Source organism: Aedes aegypti, chromosome 3, assembly GCF_002204515.2.
Source record: "Aedes aegypti strain LVP_AGWG chromosome 3, AaegL5.0 Primary Assembly, whole genome shotgun sequence".
Taxonomy (NCBI): domain Eukaryota; kingdom Metazoa; phylum Arthropoda; class Insecta; order Diptera; family Culicidae; genus Aedes; species Aedes aegypti.
Window position 1 is genome coordinate 340010356 of NC_035109.1, and position 16024 is coordinate 340026379.

At 37.8% G+C, this 16024-nt stretch overlaps 1 protein-coding gene across 9 annotated transcripts in view; it reads right to left on the bottom strand.

Moving 5' to 3' along the window:
* Positions 1-16024, bottom strand: part of LOC5577744 (SLIT-ROBO Rho GTPase-activating protein 1) — a 307496-nt gene that overhangs the window by 188106 nt on the left and 103366 nt on the right. For 2 of the 9 annotated variants that reach the window (XM_021850989.1, XM_021850992.1), the window contains exons 1-2: positions 13802-13944; positions 12309-12584 (exon numbers count right to left, since the gene is read on the bottom strand). The exons of 5 other annotated variants lie outside the window; for them this stretch is intronic. The gene's annotated coding sequence lies outside the window, so the exon portion shown is untranslated. Of the gene's footprint in view, positions 1-12308; positions 12623-13801; positions 13945-16024 lie in introns of those variants that run through there. 2 more of the 9 variants (XM_021850990.1, XM_021850991.1) reach the window with 2 other exon arrangements.

A 16024-nucleotide genomic window follows, 5' to 3' on the forward strand; every position in this document is an offset into this window, starting at 1 on the left:
GAATATGGTTGAACCGGCTTATTCAAAATCAAAACTCTGGATTAAGTGGAAGACCTTTTGTCATGCAGTGTAAAACAACTTTTTTAACTCTTTAATGAATGTTCGAACCCTCTGAGCAGAATCTCAAATAGAGAAACTTAAAAGTAGATGGAGTACCGTGTACCTTTTAATTCAGCTCCTAAATGCTTATCTTTGACAGATACGCGTATCTGACGAGTAACTGACACTGAAGAAGACTGCAAGTGGTAGTCGAAATACGCGTATCTGTCAAAGATAAGCATTTAGGAGCTGAATTAAAAGTACACGGTACTCCATCTACTTTTAAGTTTCTCCAACTTTTTTAAATTCATTCGATGGGGATTGTTAATCATGTGATTAAGAGTCGCATTTTCTATCAAGGTCACCAACTGAAACAGCCCATACATCTCTGGTAGTCAACTCTGATATGAGTATAGCAACGATTGCTTTATTAACGAAAACGTATGCTTGAGACATGCAAACAAAGTTTGCTGAAAGTAGCAAAACCTGGATCCACAAGGTTCTTGAACTAACGTCCAAATCCTATACCAAGTTGATTGTTACTGCTCTTTCATGATGAAGATTGAACTGAGCTACCGTAGTCATTAACCAATCTATGCAGGATTAAGCTTTATGTAATCTCAGCACGTGAAAGATCAGCAGTGGAAATACCTAATCGGTATGTATTGATAGACGCCAATAGCGGAAAAGCACAGAACATAATGTAAAATAATATGCAGTCAAATTGCCATGAGTCGACATTGAAGAGACCATCGACTCATGAAAAAATCTAGTAATCGAATAGGTTTTCTTTGGAAAGCTGGTTGAAGAGACCATCACAGTGATCCCTATTTTTAAGTTTGAAACATCGACTAATGGAGGTTCATCCAGTGGCGCGAATTCATCAATTGATAGTATCTCAAAAATATCTATGGCCAACCCTGTATGTGTTCTGGAATAAATTGCCATGAGCATTCCTGGAAGTAATTCTTGAGATGTTTCTGGAGCATCCATAGAGAATTATCAGAAGACTGTTGAAGAATCTGTGGATGAAGTAATGAATTCATCTAACACCAATCGCATCGTATTATACACAGTACGAATCATCTAAACAATGCCACACAATTGGTTATGCTCGGAAGGAGGAACGAAATAATAGTCTCTGCAGCGCTAGAGGCCACTGAGAGGATAGTTATTGTGTTTTGGGTGAACTGAAACGCTACGTTTTCTTTGCATTACAACCCTGAAGTGATAGAAATTGCTTTTCATCTTGGGTTCTGAAATCTTTTCTACAGATGGTCGGCGTTAAGTCAGAGTGGACCAAGTCCTTATTACTATAATAGCGAGAATGATCAGCGCGCTGAGGAATGCGAGGAAATGATAAACATTTCAAGAGATTTGTCAAATTTTTCGACATCGAATGATTCTTCTACTTATTCATCAATAGACTATTATGAATATTACTTAATTCGATGAATTTGATTTTGATTTTTGACCATTGACCGTATTTGGATGGGTGGTCAGAAAATGCAACCATTTTTGTGCAGACAGAGCGGACCAAGTGTTGAAAAGCAATAAACTGATTGATTATTGCATTTTTTTAAAGTCAATTTCAGAGTCCGACAAAAGTTTATGGTAGTTTTATGGTGTTTGTATGGAATGTGCTAGAACCCGCTTATTGGACCAGTATAGTTTGGTCGGTACTCAAGATTTTCACTTGGTCCACTCTGACTGAACGCATATTTGAACATTTCTGATCTTCAATGCCCTAACCCTGCAAAATCTTAATTTCGAAGCTGTCGTAAGGCCACTGATTTCGGGATTTACGATATGGATTATTGAAAAATTTACTATACCGATGTCAAAGGGTTTTGATAATCTGTTTATTTTAGAAATATGCACCATGCAAGCATTGCATGATTGTTATTTTCCTAGAAATTGTTCAGTCCGAGTGAACCAACTCACTGAACGGTGGTCTTTAGTTCAGTCAGTGTGGACCAAGTACACATAGTCCATCAAAAAATCGTTCTATCAGAGGTTTGGATTATGATTTTTCATGATTATCACTTAACATTATATTGTTTGAAAGTAACACAAAGATTTGTAGAAATATTGAACCAAAATTTGAACGAGTTTAAAAATTATAGAGCGTTAGACTTTAAACCCATTTTTCTCAAAATATGAAAAATGTCACTTGGTCCAATCTGACTTAACGTCGACCAGTTCATAGCTTAGAGTTTGCTTAATATATCCGAATTTTACATCGCATGACAGGCACGATTATTCTTGAAAAGAACTTGGATCAACCAGGATTGAACCTCGGCATACTCAACCAGACTGCTTCAAAGTCGTGGAAGTAACCCAAAAAACTACGCAGTGTCTACACAAAGAGAAAAAAATTTGGAGCTTTAATTCACAAGGTTATACCCCAGCACTGAATCTTCGTTGGGTATGCACGTAAGAGCAGTTGGATTAGAAACAACAATTAGGTATCAGATTGCCGGGTCTAGAGGCTCGTTCCCCGTTAACTGAGAAATTTGTGCCATCACCTTATTTAAGCCTGTTTTGTCAACTACCCCATGGGTAAGAAAATGCCACGGACTGTTATGATTAATGAACTTTTATGTATATGGTTCGATCGGCTTATTCGGATCAAAATCTAAACTCTGGATTCTGTTCAAGCAGCGCGTTGTGTCAAACGCTTTGTCTTCAGTAACTAGATACAATGAATGTAGGTAATAATCAGCAGAAGGCCTTTTTTCATGCAGTGTAAGATAACTTGTTAATTTATTCGTTGGGGATTGTTAATCATATGTGAAACAGTCGCATTTTCCTTGAACCTTGAACCAACTTAAATATCAATTGTGACAGCCCAAACATCTTTGGTAGATAACTCAGAAATGGATGTAGCAACGATTGCGTTATTAACGAAAACGTATGCTTGAGACATACAAGCAAATTTGTCATTTCATGTTTGCGGAAAGCAGCAAAAACTGGATCCACAAGGTTCTTGAACTAACGCCACTTGGATTATACCATTTTACACGAGTCTGCAAAAATTGATCGTTGCTGCTCTTTCTCTATGAAGATTGAACTGAGCTACCCAAGTAACCACTAGCCCGCTAATTTGCCTTTATGAGGCTTATAGGGCTTTTATACGGTTAGAATCCACTGTCACGTTTTTTCGGCTCCGCGTATGATTTAGATTCGGCTGATGCAATCGCAAATCGACTGGTGTTAGTAAAATATTTTCATGGTTAATTATTAAAAAACTGCGAGTGTTCCAACTGTTGTTCGGTTTTACGTTTAAAGTATAGTAAGTCTATGAACCTGTAAAAATTATAAGTTTTTGAAGTCGCATCATTTGGCGCAAAACGTAGATATTTGGTGAGTTCGTTGCTTCATAAGAAAGCTCATTTGTTTTAGATTTGATTATCGTGTGAGTTTTTGCATAAACGAGAAGTTTTGTTCTTTTTTTCACTTATTCGAGGTGCAACGATTCACCCATTTCAGTGTGCAATTTCCTTGTTTTTTCGTTTATTAATATTTTCAACGATTCAATGACCTTGGAGGGATCGATTCTGCTTTTTACTGATTATCAAGCAGAAAATTATTACTGTTCGACGGAAAACAACATTCTTCATACTGTAAATAAAACATTTTTTTCTCTTTTTTGATTGCAGGAAATTAAAATATTACATAAAAACCAATTAATCAACACAAGCTCTGGTCCATCGCTAACTTTTCAGGCGAATCCTGATCTTATACCCCACCCAACTCCGTAGCACTTATGAGGGCATCGCTGTGTCGGTGGCCTCTCATTAAGTAAGTGCTACCTACGTCAACACCTCTTTCCCCTTTCCTATGTTACGGTGAAGATGGGCGTGGCCGGGAATAGCGATATCTATGGTTTTGCCTTTCTTGTTTAAGATTGGAACAAGGTTCACACCCCAGCCTTGCTCCTGAAAGCAGTCTAGATGAGATTATCAAAAGAAAAACATGAATATCGTCAGTATCCAACCTACGAAGTATACCGTAACTACGCTAATGCTAACGCTCTAGGGCTTTTAAACGGCTAATATAGTGCATATCAGCTCTATAATAGCACTATATTAGGACGCAGGGCGAATTAAAGTGCTATATGGTTACTTGGGTACCGTAGCCACTAACCAATCTATGCAGGATTAAGCTTTATGCAATCTTAGCACGTGGAAGATCAGCAGTGAAAATACCAAATCGGTATCACCAATGGCGAAAAAGCACAGAATACACTGTAAAACGCAAAATGTGAAATAATATGCAGTCAAACCGCCATGAGTCGATATTGAAGGGACCATCGACTCATGAAAAAATCTAGTTATCAAACAAGTTTTCTTTGGAAAGCTGTTTTAAGGGACCATCACAGTGATCCTTATTTTTTAGTTTGGAACATCGATCAATGGAGATAATAACTTAAATTAAGCTAAAAAACATATTCATAACCCAGTTTGGCAGCATATTGTCTCGGAGAATACACAAGGTCTCCTGTACCATTGCCGGGTAGCACACAATGCAGTGTCTACACGGAGGACAAAACTGTTGGAGCTTTAGTTTACAAGGGTAAATCCCAGCACTAGATCTCATTTGGGTAAACATTATCACTTGGATTTGATACCAAAATGTTTTATTAGAGATAGATTTTGAGCTAATATTTAGTACATTGATCAACTTGGTGTTCTCTACAGAGATTTCAGATGTAAAAGATAACTATCTTTCCAGAGTGTAATAATTACCTTTCAGTACCTACGGCTACGTAGAAATATAACGCATAATCGAACGAACATCGTTTCCGAACTAATGATGACAGCAATTTCAACCTGGCAATGCACCAGCTCTTCGACAGTCGTCAGTACATGGATGTACGATAGTCGTTCCTATACCTAGGCCTCTGCCAGACCAGTTTTGACGAATGCACGCACGCACATTCATTAGCGGATAAAATACGCGATTTCCCCATAAATGCACTTGGCGACAACCATCGACGACATTACGGCGCGATGAACGGCCAACTCTGGACCACCTTAAAAGGAACGACCGGCTGACCCGATGAGAAGAAAACAGTAAGCCTATAACAATCGCATACCAAGCTATAATACCTCGACCTATGTTTGACTATAATGGATCTAGTGGAGACCTCAAAAAGACCACATTATTGTATCATAACAGAATTATTTGTTTATAAGCATTATTTTATTTCTTGCGATAAAATATAATGAACAATGAAAAACTCTTGAAAACGTCTTGCAACTTCTGTTATCTTCTTCTTCTTGGCGTTACGTCCCGACTGGGACAAATCCTGCTTCTCAGCTTAGTGTTCCTATGAGCACTTCCACAGTTAATAACTGAGAGCTTTATTTGCCAAAGTTGCCATTTTCGCATTCGTATATCGTATGGCAAGTACGATGATAGTCTATGCCCAGGTAAGTCAAAGAAAATTCCATTATGAAAAGATCCTGGACTGACTGGGAATCGAACCCAGACACCTTCAGCAAGGTTCAGCTTTGTAAGTTATGCTATTCGTTTGCAATGTTTTTCTACTCGGGGACGGTTGCCAGTATGATGCATTATTCAATGGGATTCGCGCAACCAAGTCACAGCAGTGCCCTTACAAGGAAGGAGTTTGCTCCACGATCGCTATCACTCGTTGCTGATGGGTTATCGATCTGGTGCGATTGATTTTTGTCTTCTTCATGTTCTTGTGTTTCTTAAGTTTGAGGAGAGTGGAGAGGAGTAGTGCGGAAAATAGCACTCTCACTGTCAGTGTCAACCAACATTATAGAAGTGAGAGTTGCTGCGAATGTTACATTTAAGTGATTCAGTTGTTTATAAGGAAGTTGAAGTCATAAAAAAGATGATCGATGTATGAACAAACAACTTGTTGCATGAGAGATTTTGCTTTTATTCATCTCGAGTTTCTGATTAGTAATTGGTATGTTTCAATAAAGTATCAACATTTAAAAATTTGGTAGGATTACAATATCCAACAACGAACAAATTACATTACTTAGCCTAGCTTTCTAACGTTACATAAAAATGTTAATGATACCAATTTGAACAACATTGAAGACATCATCAGATTTTTCATAACATCTCCCTCTACTAACAATCCACAAAGTACTTCTATACCTAATCACCTAGAAACAAGTTAATCAAGGGTCAACGACCCGACAACTCCTTCGTCTAATCATAACAATCCAATCAAGTGAATCAAAGAGCAGTTGTGGTGACTTTCCATTTCACCGTAACCCTTATTACCTCTTATAATTACAATCAACTTATCCCCGTTGACGCGGACTTGCAGACGATTGCAGCGCACGAAATGCATTTTTGCAGTAATTTCTCGCCCATCCCGCTAACTAGCTCTACCGTATGTAATCAACTCTGGAGGCGCTTTTCCGCCAACAGTTTTCCTCCGGTGGCACTCTAATTAAATCCATCGATTTTGCCTTCCCATCGCTGCGTCGCACTAGAAATACGCCCTTTTACTCTTACTCCATCGATCCAACTCCGGGTACGGAATGTGACAAACGGTGGAGCTCTCGCGTAACGTTCTCATGAGTGGGGTGAAAAGGATTGAATTAATTCCGTTAATTTATTGAGCTACTTCCGCTCGAGCAATGGGAAACAGGTGCAAATTTGCTTGAAGGTAGAATTTTCTTTGTTTTGATTAGGGTTTTAGCAGTAAAATAAATACAATCTATTCAATAGGAAGAAATCCAACTTGTACCATAAAAACATTTACGAAACGTTAACATACCTTGAAGGCATCTTGCAAAAGCGAAGAGCCCTTTCGATGTTTTGGATGCCTGCCTTGGAGTTCTGATAAAATTCAGCTTACGGAAAAAACACTTTACGCTTTTGATTCGAGTTTCAGCCAAATTTTTACCTTCAATTTGCATTAGTGTTAACATTGTTCTTCTTCTTCTTTTTGGCATTAACATTCCTACTGGGACAGAGCCTGCTCCTCAGCTTAGTGTTCTTATGAATACTTTTCCACAGTTATTAACTGAGAACTTTCTTTGCCAAAGTTGCCATTTTTGCATTCGTATATCGTGTGGCAGGTACGATTATACTCTATGCCCAGGGAAGTCAACTAAATTTCCATCACGAAAAGATCCTGGACCGACCGGGTAGCTTTGTAGCCGCGGTAGCTTTGTAGCCGCGGACTCTAACCACTCGGATAAGGAAGGTTTATTAACCTTCCTTATCCGAGTGGTCTATCCGAGTGGTCTTGGGAAATAATTCCAGGCTCAAGAAAAACTTTTAAACACTGATGATTATCGAATTATTTAATTTTAATGAATTTTAATTAATTTCTAATAGCAGGTCTTTAATGGCTTCGAAACACTTGAACAAAAAACAAAGTTTCTTTAGCTCTTTAGTGATTATTTCCCAAGGAATTCCTCCTACAATTTCATTTTAGAAACCTGAAGAATACAATATGAATTTTTCGAAGGAAAACTACAGAAAACACCTCAGAGATTTCATTAGGAATTCCTCCAAGGATTTTCCAACAAAGTCTTAAGTCCTCCAGACATTTATGCAACGATTCTTCCATCGCTTCCTTTTGGGCACTCTCAAAAAATATCCGTTTAGAACAGATCTTCTCCTGAAAGCACCTCTGGGTCTTTCTTAGAAACCTCTACAACATTGTTTTCCACGATATCTTTACCATTTCAACTTTAAATTTCTATATGGATACTTTCTGGATGTACACTAAAGATTCCTTCTAAGATTTCTTAAGAAATTACTCCAGTAATTCTTTGAGATATTTTCCAAGTAAGTCTTCGAATATTTTTTCAGGCATTTTTAAAAGAATATCTCCAAAGAAATTTCATGAACATTTTTAAGAAATTATTAAATAAATTTTTGATAAAATCCTGAATGAGTAATATTTTAGAAGAAAACCTTAAGTAAACTGTGTTGAAGCTTGTGTAAGGTTTGAAGTACATAACTCTTGATGAACAAACTACAGGAGTACAATCTGGAGAAAATCCTCTAAGCATCCTTCGAAAATACGCTGGATGAATTTCTGGGATAACTGGTAGAGAGAACTCTACAAAAAATCTAGAGAACATCTTTGAAAGTAATCCTGATCAAATGTCTTGGAATTACTGGGATATTTCTTGAAGCTTTTCCTCGAAAGATCTGAGAAAAAAAATCTAGATGAGCCTGTTGAATAGTCGCATTATAGTCTTTGAATGTTACTGTGTATAATTTTGCGTCACGATTAATTGCAAGCAATATAATGAATATAGTGACTTTAAAGACCATTTTGTTCAAAACAAAGACTTTAGAGATCTTCCTTTAAAAATAGAAACATTTTCAGACTTGCATTGATTTAGATATAGATAGTATCTTAAAAGAGACCTGCTACCAACTCGGCAAAGGGCATAAACTGTATTTTTTGGTATTTCATTAGAATTTCTACGACCAACAGGAATGCTTAAAATATATTCTGAGAGCGGGCTCTAAACAGCTAGTCTGGTCTGACAAAAAAGGTCTATTCAGAAATTCCATTAAAAAGTATTCATTTTACTAGTGTATGCGTCAATATTTTACATTAATTAATGACACTGCGGAACATTTTCTTTGTTTCAAGCATCAAAATACTGCTATTGACTAAAATTAGAATTACTGAAACCAAGGCCGTTTTCAGAAATATTTTCTTGTTTTTGAGATATTGGGTGTCGAAATGCATTGCTTAACGACTACAGGTTGCTTGCTTAGTTTACTACAGAATTCAAAGTTAATGTGTTAGAGAATACTTTTCTACACATTTCATAATACTTTCAAAGCTCTAAACTTATTTGAGTATGGTATCTCGCCAAATAATAGGAACGAATAATATTGTGTGACGCTGACGGCATGTAGAAAAAATCGATTTATTCAACATTTATTCGTGCATTCAAACCGAATTGAATCCTACATAATCCTATTCTGATGATTATAGGTGGGTTAGATCACTATACACCAATCATAGTTTAACTTTCAACAAAAAAATACAGCATTTTATTCTACTTTGAGGACCCATAGCTCAAAATTGTAATGTGCTGGAACATTTTTTCTAAGTGCGAAACATACCAGTCGGAAGCATCATAAGGATAAAGGAGTTCCTCGAGCAATTCCTGGTGGAATCCATAGAGGAATCCTTGAGTAAATCTCCAGGAATAATTGCTGTAGGAATCTCGAAAGGTCTATCTGGGGAAATTTCAGATTCAGATTTCTGGATAAAGTCAAGAATTTTTGTAGAATTCTTCCTGATGGAATCCCTGGAGGAGTCTCTGGAAAGATTCCTGGAGGATGCTTTATGGCAATATCAGGAGATCCTTGAAGACATCTCTGAAGAAATACCCCCCCCCCCCCCCTTGGAATAAATGCATGAAAAGTTAAAGGAGAAATCTAAGGAAAAATTCGGCGATTTATCCCAGTAAACATTGTACTGGAGCAACCTATGGAGGAATCACTGGAGGAACCTATTGTTAATTCCCAAGAGGAATCCTTGTAGAAATTTTCCTGCAGAAATTCCTGAGGAATTTCTGAAGGTATTCCTGGGGCCCTATAGGAACTGGTCTAAAAAATCTAGAAACGCTCAAAAGTACTTAGGTGAAATCTGTAGTGAAATTCCTGGAGAAATTAAAGATTATCTTGGAGAAAATTCTGATACGATTCTTGAAGGAATTTCTGCAACAATCTCTGTAATAGTGTCTGAAGAAAGGGCTGGTGGAAACATTAGAGATATTTCCGGAGAAACTCTTAGTAGACATGTGGAGGTTTTTTTGAAAGAATTGCAGAAGCTTTGTTTGAACAGGTCTCACCCATAACGCTGGTAGATCACCTTTTTGTGGTGCATTACGCGGAAAGATCTACCAATTTGAACCCTAGTATCATCTTATTTGTCGAGCTAGGGTAATATGTTTTGGTAATCCAAGGATTCGCGATAAAAAGTCCTTGTTACTGGCAACAGTTTCTGAAATTGAATCTATTTCACCTAGCAGATGGTTAAAGACTCGGAGTTGGTCAGTCCCGAGACTACTATTGAAGCCAGGATAACAACCATGAGTATTAGCTCAAAAAGATCTTTTAAGCACTGGTAATTCAAGGACTCACGTGAATTCTAATTACTAAACACATTCATTTTCTAGCTTGATTCGGTTTTGCTGCTAGTACATAGCTCCTTTTTTCAAGTATTTTTCTGGGACTAAGCCATAAAGCGAAACAAGGATGAGACTAGAGTTTTGTTGCATGGTCAAATATCAGTAGTACCGATTTGGTTCCTCAGAAATTAAATCGATTAGGTTTGCCATCGCTGAGATGTAATTATCTATGAATGGTGTAAATAGCGAGACCTTTCAACACATTTGATTTTGATCAATCTCTGAGGAATCAAAACAAGAACTGTACAAAAATCGATGCTTCATTACCTATCAATGGAAATGGAGTTATGCGACATGCACTACACACTAAGGATACGGGTAATGCCACAATATATCAGAGGATCTTTCCGGGTTAGGAATTCAATCGACTTCTCAGTGCATTAAGTAACTTCATACCTGCCACATGATTTACACATGTAAAAATGTTAAATCGGCAAAGATAGCTCTCAGTAAATAACTGTTGAACTCATAGAAGTACTAAACTGAGAAGCAGAATCTGTCCCGGTTGGAAGGTAACGCCAGAAACAAGAAGAAGAATATTATGGTTGGTATTTAACATGGTGTTCATGTAGATCTGGATAAAAAATCACAAATTTTGAGCATTCTTGTATTCTTGTAAATTGGAATAAAAGAAATTTGAACCGTCGCACCACACATGCGTATAAACTTCTTATTATAATGTGTACCAATTCCTTCTGAAACAGGTCCCAGGTGCCCCTGTGTCCTTATGTCCAGAGTGACAATTCTTACAAAAAATGTCCAGGGTCTAATTGTCCGGTTTCATATCTCTCATATAAAGCTAAAAGAACGAAAATGAGTTCAAAAATGGTATTTTGAGAGTATTTCAAAGTCATGGGTCATTGTAAACTCTTAATACATAATGTGTCCCTTTTTTTGTAGCGTCACTCCTAGAGGTCGCTGAAAGCTTTGTTTGTTAGCAGTCCAAGAGGTCGCTGAAGATTTTGTTAGCAGTTCTAAAGCAACAATTTAAAGAGATAAGCGATTGCTTTTTTCTTTCGTCCAAGTCAGTCGATCAAGGTCATTTAATATCTAAAAGTAGATTTTTTTGCATTTAAAAAATAATACCTGCATGACTCCAAATAAGGAACACATTATTATTTCCAAATATAAATTTCGCAGATCACGCGTGTTTCATATAATTTCACCATAAAGGTATCACAAAACCCACCCAAATCGATGAAACGGTAAATGAGAGCACAACCTTACCAACCAACCTCCCTTGAGGAAGGGAACTACACTCGAACATCAGTTTCAATTTGCGTTTCCAACTCGAGAAAAGTGATTTCGCTGATGCTATGATGTACCCACAGCATTAAGATATAGATGATATCCATATCCATAGCGTTCGCGGCGTACCGATTTCATCTCAAATTATACTTGCGCGAGTTAATTGAAGATTGTACCTACATATACCGAGAGTGGATGAAGCAAGACAACGTGAAGAAAAGACGAAAATTGTGCAAAACACGAACTGTGGCAGCAAGAATCTAAATAGAGTAAGGCAGGGGTATTGCTGCAACTCATCGAAAAATCTGCTTTTTGCGTGTCTCGTTCTCCGTTTGACTAAGAAGAGGAAGAAGAAGATTTTTGCTAATCGCTCAAGTGGCGGATTGGCCACTTTTTATTCGGGTAGTTCACCATCAAAAACCCTTCGCGCCGATGAGTGTTCTAGAGAAAGACGTAATTCTCAGGACCGGACACTCGGGGTCTGCGGTTTTCTAAGTTAAGGAAGATCAAATTTCGTTGTCTTTTTTTTTTTCGGGGGTTCCATTGCTACAGGGGATACACCGCAACAGTTATAAACCACGACAGTCTTCGGTTTTGGGGTCCTCTTACGGTTGGGGTCGATGTCGACGACGAAAAGGTGCACAAAATAGAGGGAACGAAAGAACCAATCTGTTGTGGGTATTTTACTGTTCATGATGTCCGGTTTTTTTCTGGACGGGAACAGGTTTTTCATCAGAGGATTCTCTTGGGTCTTTTGTTCCTCTTTTATTTGACTTTGCTGTTCCCGTATCACTTGACCGGGCATCGATTGACGGTATTGAGTAATTAATACGAAACACCACTTACGTCGCTCCTTAATCCTTTAAGATTCTGAAGAATGATAATCCGCAAATGCAGCTGGAAGATTTCTCACGGTTAGCACTTTTAAATAGTATCACAATATCCTGGTCCTGCACAAATCTGGCACTCCAGTCACTTCCTGATTCCACTGACGTTGGGCTGGGATGAAAATTTTCACTTCCCTATTGTCTGACTATGCTTTTTCCACAGTCACGCCCGCAACTAATCCCGAAAGAGTGTGTCGGGAGATTTTCTCCGTCGTGAGAGCAACACACTGCTTGGCTGGATCCACCAACAAAAACAACAGGAAACTGTATTTTCTCATATAAATCATTAGGCGGTGGTGGTACACGCTTAAGAACATTTGGTCGAATCCTGGTAAATTAATTTGAACTGTGTTCTGGGTTTACTGATTATCTGATAATTTCAACAGAACCTAAGTAGGCAGAGTACCTTGTCATCCAGAGGCGAAGGAAGTTTGTATGAACAACTAGGGATGATCAATTTTGTAGTTTGATTGGCAATGATGAGCAAATCAATAAGAATTTATATAATGAACCGGAGTTTTTTTTTACCTTTAACAGAGTTGATATTTGAAAAATGAAGGAGAATAAAGATTGTAAAACTAGTATTTTTATTGAACATTCACTACTCTTTACAAAGACTTTTACAAAATTTTCTACTGATTTCACAGCAGAGAATTAAATCTGTACAGGAATCGACTGTGATGGAGGTTATGTTTTTGGGGTTTTCGGCTTTCAGTCTCTGGGAATCATAAACGGATTTCCGTTCTACACCTGACGTTTCGGTCACATTTATTGTGCCTTTTTCGAAGGATACGACCGAAACGTCAGGTGTAGAACGGAAATCCGTTTATGATTCCCAGAGACTGAAAGCCGAAAACCCCCAAAAAAAAAAAAGAGAATTAAATCTTTCATGTAATTTGTTGGCCTTATTTTGAACGATGTATTTTTTTGCCTCTATGTTTCGTCTGTTGACAATAGATATAGATGAAAATGACAGATTTTGATATAGTTTAATTGTGGAATAATGACAGCAAAACGTGACTGGTAAATACAGAATTGGGTTACTGTGGAAAACTTATTGACTTTTCTCGGTGCAAAAGGAACAATAGCAGCTTTACTATCGTTCGCGTTTTGACCTTTGGCAGAATTGAGTTATACCTAACCTATCTTTACACATGGGTATGAATTTACATTAGTAAACCTATGATATCCATGATGTTTATTTCTGTGTTTCTATTCAAGATAACAGCTAACTAGATCCCAGATACTTTGGGACCGGGATATCTAACACATGCTTAATGTCCCAATTTTCCCATATTCTGGTAAATTATCCAAAGCGTGTAACCGAAAACAACATCACAGAAGATTGATCCCAATGTTTGCTGCGATGCTGTTCAAGAATGTCTTTCTTCTACACTCAAGAACCATTATAAGCACCAGTTCAAAAGCTAAAATCACGAATCAATCACTCACTTTCGATAGTATTCTTCACAATTCACACACTCGACACTTCACTCGTCAAAATTGTGCAAAATTAACCGCCGCGCTTGCAAATCGAAACATCAAACCGACACGGACCCGACTGCACTCGGCATCGCCATGTTTGATTTTAATTTCGCCTGGACCGATCCGAACAGCCGGGACCTGCACAGAATGCGAACGCAAGCAAAACCAAAGCGAACGGAGCGAGCGAGCGAGCCCTCGGCCGCGGCGTAAACGACAACAAAGCACGCACACCAATCTTCGGCCGCTCGCCGGAACAGTTTTCTCTCGCTCTCATGACCGCCCGCACCACCCACCGCCAACGAATCGACCGAAGAAAGCATTCACGAGTCAATCGCAGCAGTTTTGCACCGCTGTGCTGTAAACACAAAACAAATACGACGTAATTTTCCTTCATTCAGTAAATCTCACAGCGGGGACTCTCAGTGAGCGAAAATCGTCGATTAATTTGAAATTATTCAACGAGCGAGAGATTTGCATGCTTCGCTCTCGCAGCATCCAGCTATAATACGACATTAAACCAACACCAATCAAAGCAACATAATATTCAGTCAGAATCCACCGGTGATGACACCGTGAAGAGAAAGGGAGTGGGAGGATGGCAGAGTCAACATTCGGTTGGTATTCGTTTTGCAACCGGCCAACTGTGATCGGTTGGGTGGTGGAATGGGAGGATATAGTCTTTTTCGCATGAATACACATGAATTTCATATGCACACATCAATAGATAGTGGTGAATAAAATAGAGGCCGCTCTCTTTCGGAATATTTACATGTATTAGTAGGAAATTTTCAGGTGAGGAAAACATCTCACCCTCATATGCTTCTCACATAGTTTCAATGGATTTGACTTATTGATAGCATGTGTTTGTGATGTATAATAAAGTATCACTACATCTTGATTCAGGAATAAGAAATTAGCAATTACTTCAATTTGGTGAAGTTATTAGCAAAAGAGAGGATCGATGAAACTGATCATGTCAGTTAAGCCTCTTATGAAGGAACAGTGTCGAGTTTGTTGCATTTTGCATAGTTTGCATACACATTTCTAGATCATTTAGTTGAAAATGCTACTTAACGTTTACAAACCACGAAGCATATTCAGCAATGTGCATTACGTCCTTAAAATGTGAGTAGGCTAAGGAACAATATTACGATTAAATTCTATTGGTCCTTCAATGTGTCATCGAATTGAAACACGAATTTATGATCAATTCTGTATTGTTACTGCACAAGGGCCTAACTGACATGATCGATTTCTCTTCATCAATCCTCTCTTTCGCTAATAACTTCGCTAAAGTAGATAAATCTGTAATAATTCTTGGTAATCAAGCAAGATATAGTGATTCTTCATCCTACAGCACGAAACTATATGTTACGAAAGGATAATCATTTTTCTGCAATAATGCAAAGAGAGCAACGATGAAGAGAAATTGATAAATGTAGATATGTCCTTATGAAAAACAATATTGAATTGAATCTACTTAGAGAGCCCTATGGGTCATTTTTTCTGACCGTTGATGACAGTTTATGCAACCTGGCCGATTTTTATTTGGAGCCACTGAATTTATCACCACCCGGTATGTTGAAAAATAAATAAATACAATCTTGAAGATTATGCTGCGGTTGTATTGTCCATGGGAATATTAAACAATGATTCTCAAACTACTTACTGACTGTCAGTTATATGATCATCGTACACTTACCTGAAATGAAAAAAAAATATGGTAAATAGAAGTATCGCATACAAGTTTGTTTTGTGAGTGAATACTAGTGTAAGAGTTAATATGCACACGAATAAAATTATAATAAAGTTTGATAAATAGAAGTATTAGAAATAGAACGCTAGAGGCGCTGTTTCATCCATACATTGGCTGTGATATAGATGAAACAACCACAGTAGCCTTAAATTTCTACCGGCGCGATCAACCGGTACTCAAACTGTCAAATAGTTTGTTTTGTTTTTTTTTTCTCATATTTCGATGTTGAAAAAGGAATTAAATGAATGAAAAGAGACCAATATCTGGGAAAAATTAAGGAAGAAAAACCAACGTAATGAGAATCGCTGTTCGATAAATTCAATTGGCCGGGATCTAACTTATACCGAATTTGTTATGTAACCCACAGATGCAAGCAACTTTCAACTTAACAGGACTCTATGGTGCTTCTGTAAGTAAGGAAGAACGTCAGTTGA